Source organism: Mirounga angustirostris, unplaced genomic scaffold (assembly GCF_029215605.1).
Source record: "Mirounga angustirostris isolate CCGP_5_RB_7025 unplaced genomic scaffold, mMirAng1.0.hap1 SCAF_15, whole genome shotgun sequence".
Lineage (NCBI taxonomy): Eukaryota > Metazoa > Chordata > Mammalia > Carnivora > Phocidae > Mirounga > Mirounga angustirostris.
The window spans coordinates 59782411-59794311 of NW_026991723.1; the positions used below are offsets into that span (position 1 = coordinate 59782411).

Genomic DNA, 11901 nt, shown 5'->3' on the forward strand with positions numbered 1-11901 from the left:
CAAGGCCAACGATCTCTAGTCCACAGACCATCTTGTTTTGTTTCCTGCTTTGCTCCTGGAGGGCTAAGAAGAAGACTGTGATCACAAGGCAAGTGTCCAACCATAAAGGCCTGGGGGAAGGTGGTAGTTGAACTAGCTTTAGGAACCATGGCCCACAGGCTCAAGTCTAACTTCCTGGCCTAACATTCAAAGCCTTTCCAGCCTCATCTTCTGCAGACTTCACTCCTTTTCTTTCTCCTCTGCTCCCTTCACCCTTCGGTCCCATTAGATGGATCATCTGGCCCTGGACAGGTCATACTTTACCTATTTTGTTGATTCTGCATAGAATATCCCATTCCACTTTTATGACCACCCCAGACAACATTAATCCTCCTCTCTTTGGTATTCCTATTGCCTCCCGAATTATTATTCAACAAATATTTGCTGTTGACCTTTTCTGTTCCTGGTAGTATTCTTGCTTGAGGTTGACTTGATAGAAATCCCAAGCCTCAGGGGCTGACAAGCATGCTATTAAAGAGACAAACGCAAAAACAAAGACTGTCATACAGGTGAGTACAGGGATGGATATAGATTGGCCTTCTAGGAAGAAGAGTCCAGGGAGTCTGGGCTCATCTCTTCTGCCCAGGACCTCCAAAGAGTCTTCATAGCAGAATAAAAATTTTCTGGCTAACAGAAGGGGGAAGAGCCCTTCCAGGAAAAGGAACCATGTCGGTAAAAGCATGGAGCTCTGAAACAGCAAGGATGCACCCCCTATTTCTTGGGGCTGTGGGAACAAATCACCACAAACTAGATGGCTTAAAGCCATAAAAATTTGTTCTCTCACACTTCTGGAAACCAGAAGTCCAAAATCAAGATAGCAGTAGGGTTGATTCCTTTTTTTTTTTTTTTTTTAAGATTTTATTTATTTATTTGAGAGAGAGAGAGAGAGAGAGAGCACAAGCAGGTGGAGGGGGAGAGGGAGAAGCAGACTCCCTGCTGAGCAGGGAACCCGATGCAGGACTCAATCCTGGGACTCCAGGATCATGACCTGAGCCAAAGGCAGACAGACGCTTACTGACTGAGCCACCTAGGCACCCTGGGGGTTGGTTCCTTCTTAATGTTCTGGGAGATAATCCATTCCATGCCTCTCTCTTACATCCTGGTGGCAGTTGACAGCCCTTGGCATTCCTTGGCTTATAGACCTATAACTCCAGTCTCTGCCTCCACCTTCTCAGTCTCTGTGTGTGTTAGCTTTAGGGCTCACCCTAAGTCCAAGATGATATCATCCCAAGATCCTTAATTATGTCTGCAAAGATTTCATCTCCAAGTAAGTTTTCATTCACAGGTACCAGGGTAAAGACTTGGATATATATTTTTAGGGAACACTATCCAACCCATCACACACACACCAAGAACTGTAAGAAAAATTGTTTCTACCAAGTTGTACTTTTTTTCCCTGAGTTTTTATTGGGGGATACAGTATTTCATTCATTATTTTTCTAATTTTCCATTCTGATTTAATACTTTCCCTAAGACTTTTAATTATTCATAATCTCTCATCTTGCATATGTCATACCTCAATTCCTGTGTGAAATATGGGCAAATAAACATATGAACTGAAAAGCATCTATCAGACTTGGGGACATGTGGCTCCTTGGAATGCGCGGAATGAGCAGCCAGGAAGAGGAGAGAATGTATGCCTCTTTTTAAATCCTTGGCTAGGAAAGGTTAACAGGACAGAGGATTCTGGCTGCAGTCAGGTTGCCATTGACATGAAGGTGCTGAAAGAGAAGGGGATGTTGGAGAACTGAAGAAAGGATCCAGAGGGCTGAGCAAAAGGAGCTGGAGCAGGTATGCAGACAGGAACAAGGTGAGGAAATGTTATCCTCGTGTCTCCCTTTTGACAGAATAAGGGACTAGAGGAGAAGGGAGTGGGGAGGTATGAAAGTACCAGCAAAGGGAAGGGGAAATGGGGAGGTCTCAGGGGATCACTGCAATGGTGCTGGGGACCCAGGGCGGGTCGGAGACCAGGAGTCTTGTATTCACATGAGAAATGGTTCTCTCTAAAAATGTCCTGTGGCTGCCCAAGTGAAGGGAGGAGGTGGGTACACACTCGAAGGATTTCCTGTGGAAAAATCAGACTGTCACTTCCTTCTTTCTGAGTTATCTACTTCACTTTTAATATCAAAGAGTTCAGTCCTGTATATATAGTAGTGAGTAGTCCTTTTACATTTCCACATAGGCCCCCTGCCCGTATGGCTACCAAACAACTCAGCCTCTTATCCATGACAAACCAGTGTAAACACATTGCTAGTCAGATGCTATCACAAGGAAAATGTGAAATTTTGACCTATGATAAGGTGTGACCTCTCTGGGCCTCAGTTTCCTCGTTACAGAATTGGAAGCAATGGGATCAGCCTGGATGAGTTCTCAGTACTCTCTGCTCTGGTATTCTGTGGTCTGATGGTCATTAGTAGCCCTTGGCTTCACCAAATCAGAATCACTCTTGATGACCAGTGTGCAGCACTGCCTCCCTATGGACATCCCTTGGTCTAAGAGCAACACAAGTCCCCAGCCTGCCCGGCCCTGCCCGCCAGGTTAGCAACTCATGGCCCTTGCAGTAAGCATCACCCTAACTGTCTTCCATGACCTAGCCTCTATGGACCTTCTTGCTCTGCACATTCCCCTTCTCTGTCCATCTTTCTAGCTGCTCTCCCAGGAATCTTCTGATTCCTCCTCACCCCACAAGCCACTCCCTCATTCCTGCCTCACCCAGCAATCCCTTAGGTGTGGCTGGTACAGAGCCTGGGGACTGTGCCGTGATCATTGCTGAAATGTCACACTTGTGGTCATTTTTAGGAAAAGTTTGTTATCCTTATCCCTTGATAAGGAACATAATCCCTCCAGTAGATACTGCTTCAATGGGAAACCCAGTTTCAGCATGATTCATACCCTTCACAGCACCTTTTTGAGCACATAGCTGGCCTTAAGTGCTTAGAACTGGCTGTTCTGTAGCAGCTTCTGGAGGCAGTCCTCTGTTTTTAGCTTACCCACAACTAATAGTTCAGTCCCTAATGTCACAAGTAAGGACAAGACGTCATGTAAGAAAACAGGAGCCACAGTTCCCACAGCAGAGGCAGATAGGAACCCATAAAGAGCCCAGAATTTACACCCCAACCCATGCCCTGGTCAGGTGTGGCCCACTGGACCTCCACTGAACTAGGACAACCCAACTCAGTAAACACTTCTTGAGCATCTCACCTGAGCCAGGTCCTGTGCAGACATCGAGGGCTCCCTCCCCTTGAGGAGCTCTCTCTCTAGTGGATGAGACAGATGCACACCCAACTCAGTTCTATAATGAATATTTATAGGATAGCTGTTATGTGCCAGGCACTGCACTGAAGCCAAGATACAGTGATGGTCCAGACAGATATGATGCATGCCCTCGTGGGACTCATAGCCCACAGAGAAAACGGACGCTGTGCAAGTGATTGAGTGCTACCGAGAGCACGGTTCCTGGTGTGGAGGAGGGGCTCACATTACCTGTTGATAAAATCAAGAGATAAAGGCCATCTCATCTTGATCTTTTCTCACAGGGTCCAGCATGGAAACTGCTACAGTTAGACCTCAGTCAATGAATTTAATTCACTAGTCCCCAACCCCATTCTGTACATGGTGTTACCAAAGCAGGGATGACTAAAGCTTCAGTTCACTGGACTGGAAGGCTTCACTTCTAAACGGAAAGGTCCACGGCGGCTCTGTCAGGAAGATGGCTTCAGGCTGGAGAGGGTGAATATGAGCTCACATTGTAGGCTTTGGCATTACAGAGCTTGCTGGTATTGCTCCATCAAGCTTCAGAAAGACAAAACACGACTAAACTTTCTAAATTATCAGTGTGAGGCCCGTCATTCAAATGGAAGATAAAAGCAAAGAAAATGGAAGTCCACTAACAATGCTGGAGCAGAAACAACCCTCATCTTTCAGAAAACAGCCACATGTATACTTCCTTCGAGAAGTTTCGTCCAGGAAGACTAATTTTTTTTCTAATCAAAGTTCACTGCTTTAGAGAGAAAGCCTATGGGTTTTAGTACTGTCATCTGTCATAACTCATTATACATGTTTCTGCCCTCAGAGAGCTTCCCTGTTAAATGGGAGAGAGAAGCCTTGAAATGGATGGCAGTAACTCAAGTTAGAGGACTGGATGTGGGGCTGTGCGGGAAGAGGTCACTTCCCGTGTTAGTGGTGGTGGAAACCCAGGAGAACGTCACAGAGGAGGTGGCATCGGAATATGCCCTTGGAGCATAGGGAAGACCTTGAGATACAGGATAAGAGGAAATGCATTTCAGGAGAAAGCCAGGGATGGGCAACAGACTGACCATAGGAAAATCTAGGGCACACCTAGTCCATTGGCCTTCACTATGGATGACATGAGGGTGGAGGGAGATAAATTGGAGCAGGATTACTGGAGGCTCTGAATTCCAGGCTGAGGAGTGTGGTCCCCCGTGTTTCGTTTTCCTCATCTATAAAGTGGATACCATATCCTCTCTCCTGCAGGAATTAAAGCATCAAATATATATACGAACTCTATATATTACTTGCAGAGTGTCTGACACTCATAGAAACGACTCATAAAGAGCAGCTGATACCATGGCAGTGGTAGCAATAGGGAACAATCATGGATTTTGAGTAGAGAGATGGATGGCACTCTTGGGGATGGGTTTTAGATTCACACAGCACTGCACCAATTAGCACTTTTATAATGTTAGTCCTCTTATACATTGCTTTTCTCCTAAGGATTGAGTGTCCTTTATCTGCCTTTGCACAGAGAGGTGGTAAGCAGTTGTATCAGTCAGGGTTCTCCAAAGAAACAAAACCAATAGAATATGTATAGAGAGAGAGATTTATGTAAACTCACGCAGTTGTGGATGCTGGCAAGTCCAAAATCCATAAGGCAGATCAGCAGGCCATATTTCTGTCTTATAGGGTTTTTTTGTTTTAGAGATTTTATTTATTCACTTAACACGGAGATAGAGAGCACAAGCAGGGGGAGCGGCAGGGAGAGGGAGAAGCAGATAGAGGGAGGGGGAGAAGCAGGCTCCCCGCCGAGCAGGGGATCCCAGGACCCTGGAATCATGACCTGAGCCGAAGGCAGACGCTTAACTGACTGAGCCATCCAGGGGGTCCCTCTATCTTATAGTTTCGACGCAGAATTCCTTCTTCAGGAAACTTCAATCCTTGCCCTTAAACCTTCAGCTATTTGGATGAGGCCCACCCACATTTAGAGGGTAATCTCCTTGACTAAAAGTCAATTTGTTGTAGATGTTTTTGGTTTTTTTTTTAAAGATTTATTTATTTGACAGAGACAGAGAGAGTACAAGCAGGGGAAGTGGCAGGCAGAGGGAGAGGGAGAAGCAGGCTCCCCGCTGAACAGAGAGCCTGATGAGGGGCTTGATCCCAGGACGCTGGGATCATGACTTGAGCTGAAGGCAGATGCTTAACGACTGAGCCACCCAGGCACCCCAATTTGTTGTAGATGTTAATGACATCTGCACAACACCTTAGCAGCATCTAGACTGGTGCTTGATTAAACAGTGGAGCACCATGGCCTAGCCAAGTTGACACATAAGATTAACCATCATAGTGATCTTTTCAAATATGAAACCTGGGGCAGAGAATGGCAAACTGAGGCAGAAATTTGATTAAATCCTAACCCCTAAAATATGGCACCAGGCCTGCCAAGTAAGTTTGGAACCTTGGTAATTTTATTTTATTCCTGCTTCCTACATAAAATTCCCCACAGAGCAAAACCAAGCTGAACGTCCTGGGGCATATTACACCAAACACCGATGAAGGTGGAGATGCAGACTTTGGCTTGGTACCAAGAAGCCGTTCCTGACTGAAGTTTCCAGTGGGACAGGCCACCTGGGATGCAGCAGACTTGTGGTCCCTGGAGGTGAGTGACCACAGCTTAGAAGAAATGCAGGTGCCTGCTGAGAGTGGGACCAAGGACCAGGAGGATGCTGCCCAGAGGGTCTCTGTGTTCTGAGCACCCTACATACTAGAAACCCTGCTGACAATGAGCAGTGCCCTCAGAATGTCCCTGCTTCTTCCTCCTCTTCACACCCCTCTGCCACCCCCAAGTGAGGCATCAGAGGTTGGGGCAGAACGCAGAACCCTGAAATGGAAACCATCTGCGTGCCTTTCTCACCCTTCCTCCACCAGCCCCTTCTGCGTGGCCAGCCTTGCCTGGGTAACCTTTCTGGGAGGGGAGCTTGTCAGACCCGCCTCTGTCTCAGCCTCTGTTCACACTCCATCTCCTCCTCCACACCCACCCCAAGCAGAGCCTCGGGGTCCCAGGGGATCCACCATCGGCCTGGACAAGTCATGGGTCACCAGCCACCTCTCTTCTGTGCCTACACCCACTAATCATCTCTTCCTGGTGATTTGCATGGCAACCCTCCTGCACTTGGCTGCTCAGGGGAGTTTTCTGGCTTCATTGCCTCAATTAACCTCAGTCTCCTGGGCCACTCTGGATTCCCCTGCCACCCCACCGCAGACCTAGCCTCTGAAACCTGCCTGTCTATGCTCCAAGGGGGTCCTTGTCTCTTCACGAGCCTCCCCTTCCCATCAGCAAGCCAGGTTTATGCACACAGCACCATCCTGCAAGGGATGGGGAGACTGGCTGTGGAAGGAATTGTGACGTTCTGGTGGGTCTCAGAGCCACAAATGGCCTAAAAGATAGTCTAGCACACCCTGGCCCACCCTACTACTGCACTCTCTTTTCACACTGAGCCCTGAACAAGGAATAGGCTTACCCATGGGCATATCTCAAGTTGGAGAAAGAGCCAGGCCTAAACCATGGGGCCCTCTCCCTCTGTGCCCTCTTAACCAACTGAGCCACCCAGGCGCCCTCCCTCCGTGCCCTCTATCTCCCTCTGCTACACTTTGTCAACAAAAAACAGCTTCTCTGCAAACTTCAAGTTAGGAGTGAGTGGAAAATGTGCTCAGTGTTCAAAAATTGAGTCTTGACAGCCTTGTTCCCTCCAGGCACCGTCTGCTCAGAGGGCAGCTGTTTATAAGAAGCTCTGGGCATAGCCATGAGCTGGGCTGTGGCCTGGGAGCCAGAGGGCTGAAGGGAGAAGAGACATTCCTCCCAGCCAGGTGCTCTCTGGCATGGTGGACTGGGTACCTCAAAAGTAACACGTCCCCCACAGAGTCACCACGAGGAGCCAGGGAGCAAATGAATGCAAAGATACAGGAACCAGACATGAGGATGGGGAGAAAATTGGGAAGGATGTGGGGAGCAGTAGGAGATCCAGGGAATGGGAGGAGACACCTGCAGGCCCTCAAGTTCCTGGACCCTCAGGGGCCAACACAAGTCCCAACCCTTGCTATAAAATATTGTCTCAGGGTTCCCACAACAAAAAAACTCTTAAGATCAGAGAGTCACCATTCTACAACTTAGAGGACATTCAGAAAGTATCAAGTCTAGAACCCTCCATGGTACATATGGGAAAACTGAAGCCCCAACAGCCTCAAATCCCATAGCGAGTTAGGGGCATGGCGAGTTAGGGGCATGGCCAGGACAGGTGCCTGCCTCCCAGTGTGGGACTCCCCATGAGCTGGGAATGGGGCATGGGGGCAGAGTTTGGAGAAAGCATGAAGCCTGGTGGGGTGTTGAGCCTTTTGGAGCCCTAGAGGCTGGCAAGGCACAAACACCACAGAGGAAAGCTGGGGTGTCTAACACCAGACTCCTGAGGTGCAGTGGAGAAACTGGTGTGGCTGTGATGGGGAAAGGAGGACTGTGAAAGTGAAATCTGCCGTTTGTGAGGGGAAACTGAAATGTGGTCTCCATTCCATGCAAATGACCTGTGGCCTTCAGTCCTGCACCTGCACAGCTCACAACATACACAACGCAGCGATCAGATGGGGCTTGAGTTCCCACGGTCTGCGCTCCAGAGAACAGGGGCAGGGAGGCCTCCCTGGCTCTGGGAGGGATGTGCCGGGATGTGCCAGGATGCCCAAGCTCCATCTGTAGGGTCTGCTGAGCTGACAGCAGTTGTCCTTTGCACCTGGCTGAGATGACCATCCCCCTAGGGACAGCACTCCGGGTCGTCCACAATCAGCTCCAGATTCACTGTCCTGCTCCTCTCCTTCCACTCCCTCTTTTGTTCTTATCCCCCACACCAAGAAACCTTTCACTCCTGCGAGAATTTGCTCATCCTGAGAGCCCCTCAAGAGTGAGTACTGTGTCGGGTTCATCTTTGTATCCCAAAAGCCAAGACCTTCGCTTGGCCCCATTGAGACCAGTGATGGCAAACGTCTGGCATGCATGCCACTGCCATCCCAGTCAGAGCCCAGGGCAGACATTGCTAATCAGTCACAATTACCTTCCCCTTGGCATCTCAGAAGGCTTCTCTCATCGACACAGGCCCCGCCTGTGCAACCAACATGGGCTCTCTTGACAAGACTGGTGACCATCCCTGCGATGGGGCAATACATGTGTGGCTCAGATCTCAGCTAGGGGCTACTGGCCTCTCAGAGATTTGGCTCCAACCCCTGGTCTGTGCTTTCCGTTACTGCTGAGAGATGTCAAAGCCGACTTTCTCATGCTGCCCTCATGCTGCCTCGGCCTCACTCCCGAAACAATACAGGCCAGGAATGCAGAACCTTTCTCAGTCCTCATGCGTACACATACGTACATGTTCACCCACAAACACACTCACGTAGGCTTGCACACGTGTACACACTTGCACTACACATGCTCACACACTCATGTATATATACACACCCACATGTGCTCATACGTGTGTACAAATTTACACACCCACTCACCTATGCACACAGTCACACACACAAATACACTCCCATTAAACATTTTGTGAGTTTCTGGAAACTCAGTGAAGATTTGGGGGCCAAAGGGAGATGCTCCATTACACAGAACATACCTTCTGACTGTCCTTATGGTTCCCTCTACCCACTCTCTCATCTCCTCCCCATCTCTTCCCTCCATTCCTCCAGTACTTCTCCACCCCAGTGTCAAATTTTTGTCCCTTTGTCTTGTACAGCCATTCTGCCACCTGCTCTGGAGCTGGAGACAGTCTACACCCCTCCCTGCAGATCTCAACTCACAAAATAGTCTCCCCAAGAGCCATTCGAATGACATGTTTCTCCATCATGTTTCCAACATTGTTACACATAAATGGATGGCTGTGACAAAGGACAATTGTCTACAGCTCTCCATTTCCCATCCTAAACTAACAACAGTTCAATGACAAACACCGTTTTTAGGTCCCTACTCAGTGCCTGGGCACTGTGCCAGGCAATGCAGATACAGAGACGGCACTGCCCCCAAAATCACACCCAGCCTAATGGTGAAAGCAGAGACATAAAGTGAGGAGTGAAGGATGTGATTAATGCTATCCCTGGAGGCAAAGGAACAACTTCCCGGCCATGATAGGAAGGATGACCAAATGCCAGGCGAACAAGACTGGGGAGGTCATCTCAGCAGGAGGCACAGCACGGGCAAGGGCGGAGGGGGGAGGGAGCCCAGGTGGCGCTAACGCTGGGTGTAGGGCTGTAGGTGGAGAAGCAGCATGGAGAGAGCAAGCAGAGGCCAGCCTGAGCCAGGGCCCAGGGGCTGGGCCGTGACTCCCTCCTGCCGACGAGGGGGCCCCCGGACCACTTATGAAGGCCACAGTTTGAAGGGGAGCTGTATCGCAGACATCTGCCCCCGAACCAGCTGAGCTATGTGCCCCTCTCCATTTATTTAGCATTGGCGTCTCCCACAAACACACTCAGAGGCACCCAGGTTCTGATTGCAGTCACTGTAGATTAGTTTCACCTGTACTTGAACTTCATCTGAATGGAATCATCCAGTAGGAACTCTTTTTACCTCTGGCTTCTTTAGCTCAACCTGTCTGTGAGATTCACCCAGGGGTAGAATCTTGTCAAGCTTTGTTTCAAACATTGAGAGTTGGGGCACTAAACTTGGAGGAGCCCAAACTTAACACAACGGTTTCCTAATCACCCCACCACAGAAGCAGAGCTCTCGTGAAAATTAGCTTTTATCCTCTTCCTTCAAAAGCTTACACAGAACATAAGCCTCAAGGACCATAACGTATAGTGGGTCCCCCACCCACATTGAGTAGCAAGGGTCTCACTCCAGTCCCCGGTTTAAGAGACTCTATTAAACCCAGGGTGGATTTTCTATGCCCAGTGGTTTTTCATTTCGTCTTTTAATTTCTACTTTAAGGACTTAATTTTAACAAAGGAGCCAAATTACCACCACGCTTTAAAATGAACTTGTTTAGGGGACTTAAAAACAGGCTTTAGAATATGGAGCTTTAATTAACTTTGGAAAATGGTAGTGAAACAGCCCCTGTGCCCCATCTCATGCTTTGCAAAGGCAAGAAAGGGAGGCCTTGGCCAACCCCTGGAGCTGCCTGAAAAGCTTTAATGTTCCCGTGCCCAGGCTGCAAGGACATTAGAATCTGTTGGGCTGGGAACCAGACACCAGGATAGTTTTCTAAGCTCTCAGGCAATTCCAATCGGAGGTGCATCGGAGGCTGAGAATCTCTACTTTAGATGGATTGACAGCTGTTGACAGTGATGGCATGAGGGATGGGAAGAGAGGGAAACAAGGATGAAGCTGAGAGACAGAGAGGTCTTCACATCAGAAGTTAGCTTTGGAAGGAACCAAGGGGGCCAGCAACCAAGCCAGGTGACACCAAGGGACGTTTCCAATCTATAAGGAAGAGTTCTGTTATGAGCTGAACTGTTCTCCAAAAGTCATATGGTGAAGTCTTAAACCCCCTGACCCAGTACCTCAGAAGGTGACTATTCGGGGACAGGGTCTTTTAAGAGATAATTACAGTAAAACGAGGCCATTGGGATGGGCTTAATCCAATCTGACTGGTGTCCTTATAAAATAAAAGGAAATGGGATCAAGAGACACCAGAGGGCACATACACAGAGGGACAACCCTGCAAAGAGGCACCCAGAGGGCAACCATCCACAAGCCAAGGAGAGAGGCCTCCGAGAAATCCTGCCAGCGCCTTGATCTTGCATTTCCAGCTTCCAGAACTCTGAGAAAATGCATTTCTATTGTTTAAGCCCCCCAGTCTGTGGTATCATGTTATGGCAGCCCTAGCAAACTCATACAAGTTCCATTTCAGCTCTTTGGCCATATGTAAAAAGTCTCACAAGCTTCACTCCTCTGACCCAGTATCTCCACTTTCTAGGACTCTGCCCTAAAAGGAACCAGAAATGCCCTTAAAGAATTATCTGCTAAGATGTCCGTAGAACATTCTTTATAACTGTGGATATTGCAGATCATCAACAGTGGAACCCTGGAGAAGTAAATGATAGCGATCAATTCAGCTAAGCATGAAGAAGCCATTATGTTATCAAGATTTCTAAAGTTGCACATTCAGCATGACCTCACACCTATGCAAAAATGCACTGATCTTTTTTTTTTTTTTTTTTTTTTTTTTTAAAGATTTTATTTATTTATTTGACAGAGAGAGACACAGCGAGAGAGGGAACACAAGCAGGGGGAGTGGGAGAGGGAGAAGCAGGCCTCCCGCAGAGCAGGGAGCCCGATGTGGGACTCGATCCCAGGACCCTGGGATCATGACCTGAGCTGAAGGCAGTCGCTTAACCAACTGAGCCACCCAGGCGCCCCAAAAAATGCACTGATCTTGATCGAAGAACCTCATCCTGAGATCTCCTAATGCCACCCGAGGATTCAAGGCATGTGTCTATTTTCTCTGATCTCCAAATCCCAAGTTACCCACAGGTAACCAGCCCCTCCCCAACACACACAGACCCACAAAGGGTCTTCTAGCTTCCCAGTTTATGCCTCAACCTACCCATCTGTATCCCAGACTCATACACAGATGTATAAATATGGAAACATAC

General features: G+C 48.4%; 1 long non-coding RNA gene across 1 annotated transcript; it reads left to right on the forward strand.

Moving 5' to 3' along the window:
* The first annotated feature begins 929 nt into the window (after positions 1 to 929).
* Positions 930 to 11444, forward strand: LOC135362711 (uncharacterized). Its single transcript, XR_010407710.1, has 3 exons — positions 930 to 3768; positions 5780 to 5932; positions 11223 to 11444. It is a non-coding gene; the product is annotated as an uncharacterized LOC135362711 (long non-coding RNA).
* Positions 11445 to 11901: the final 457 nt, after the last annotated feature.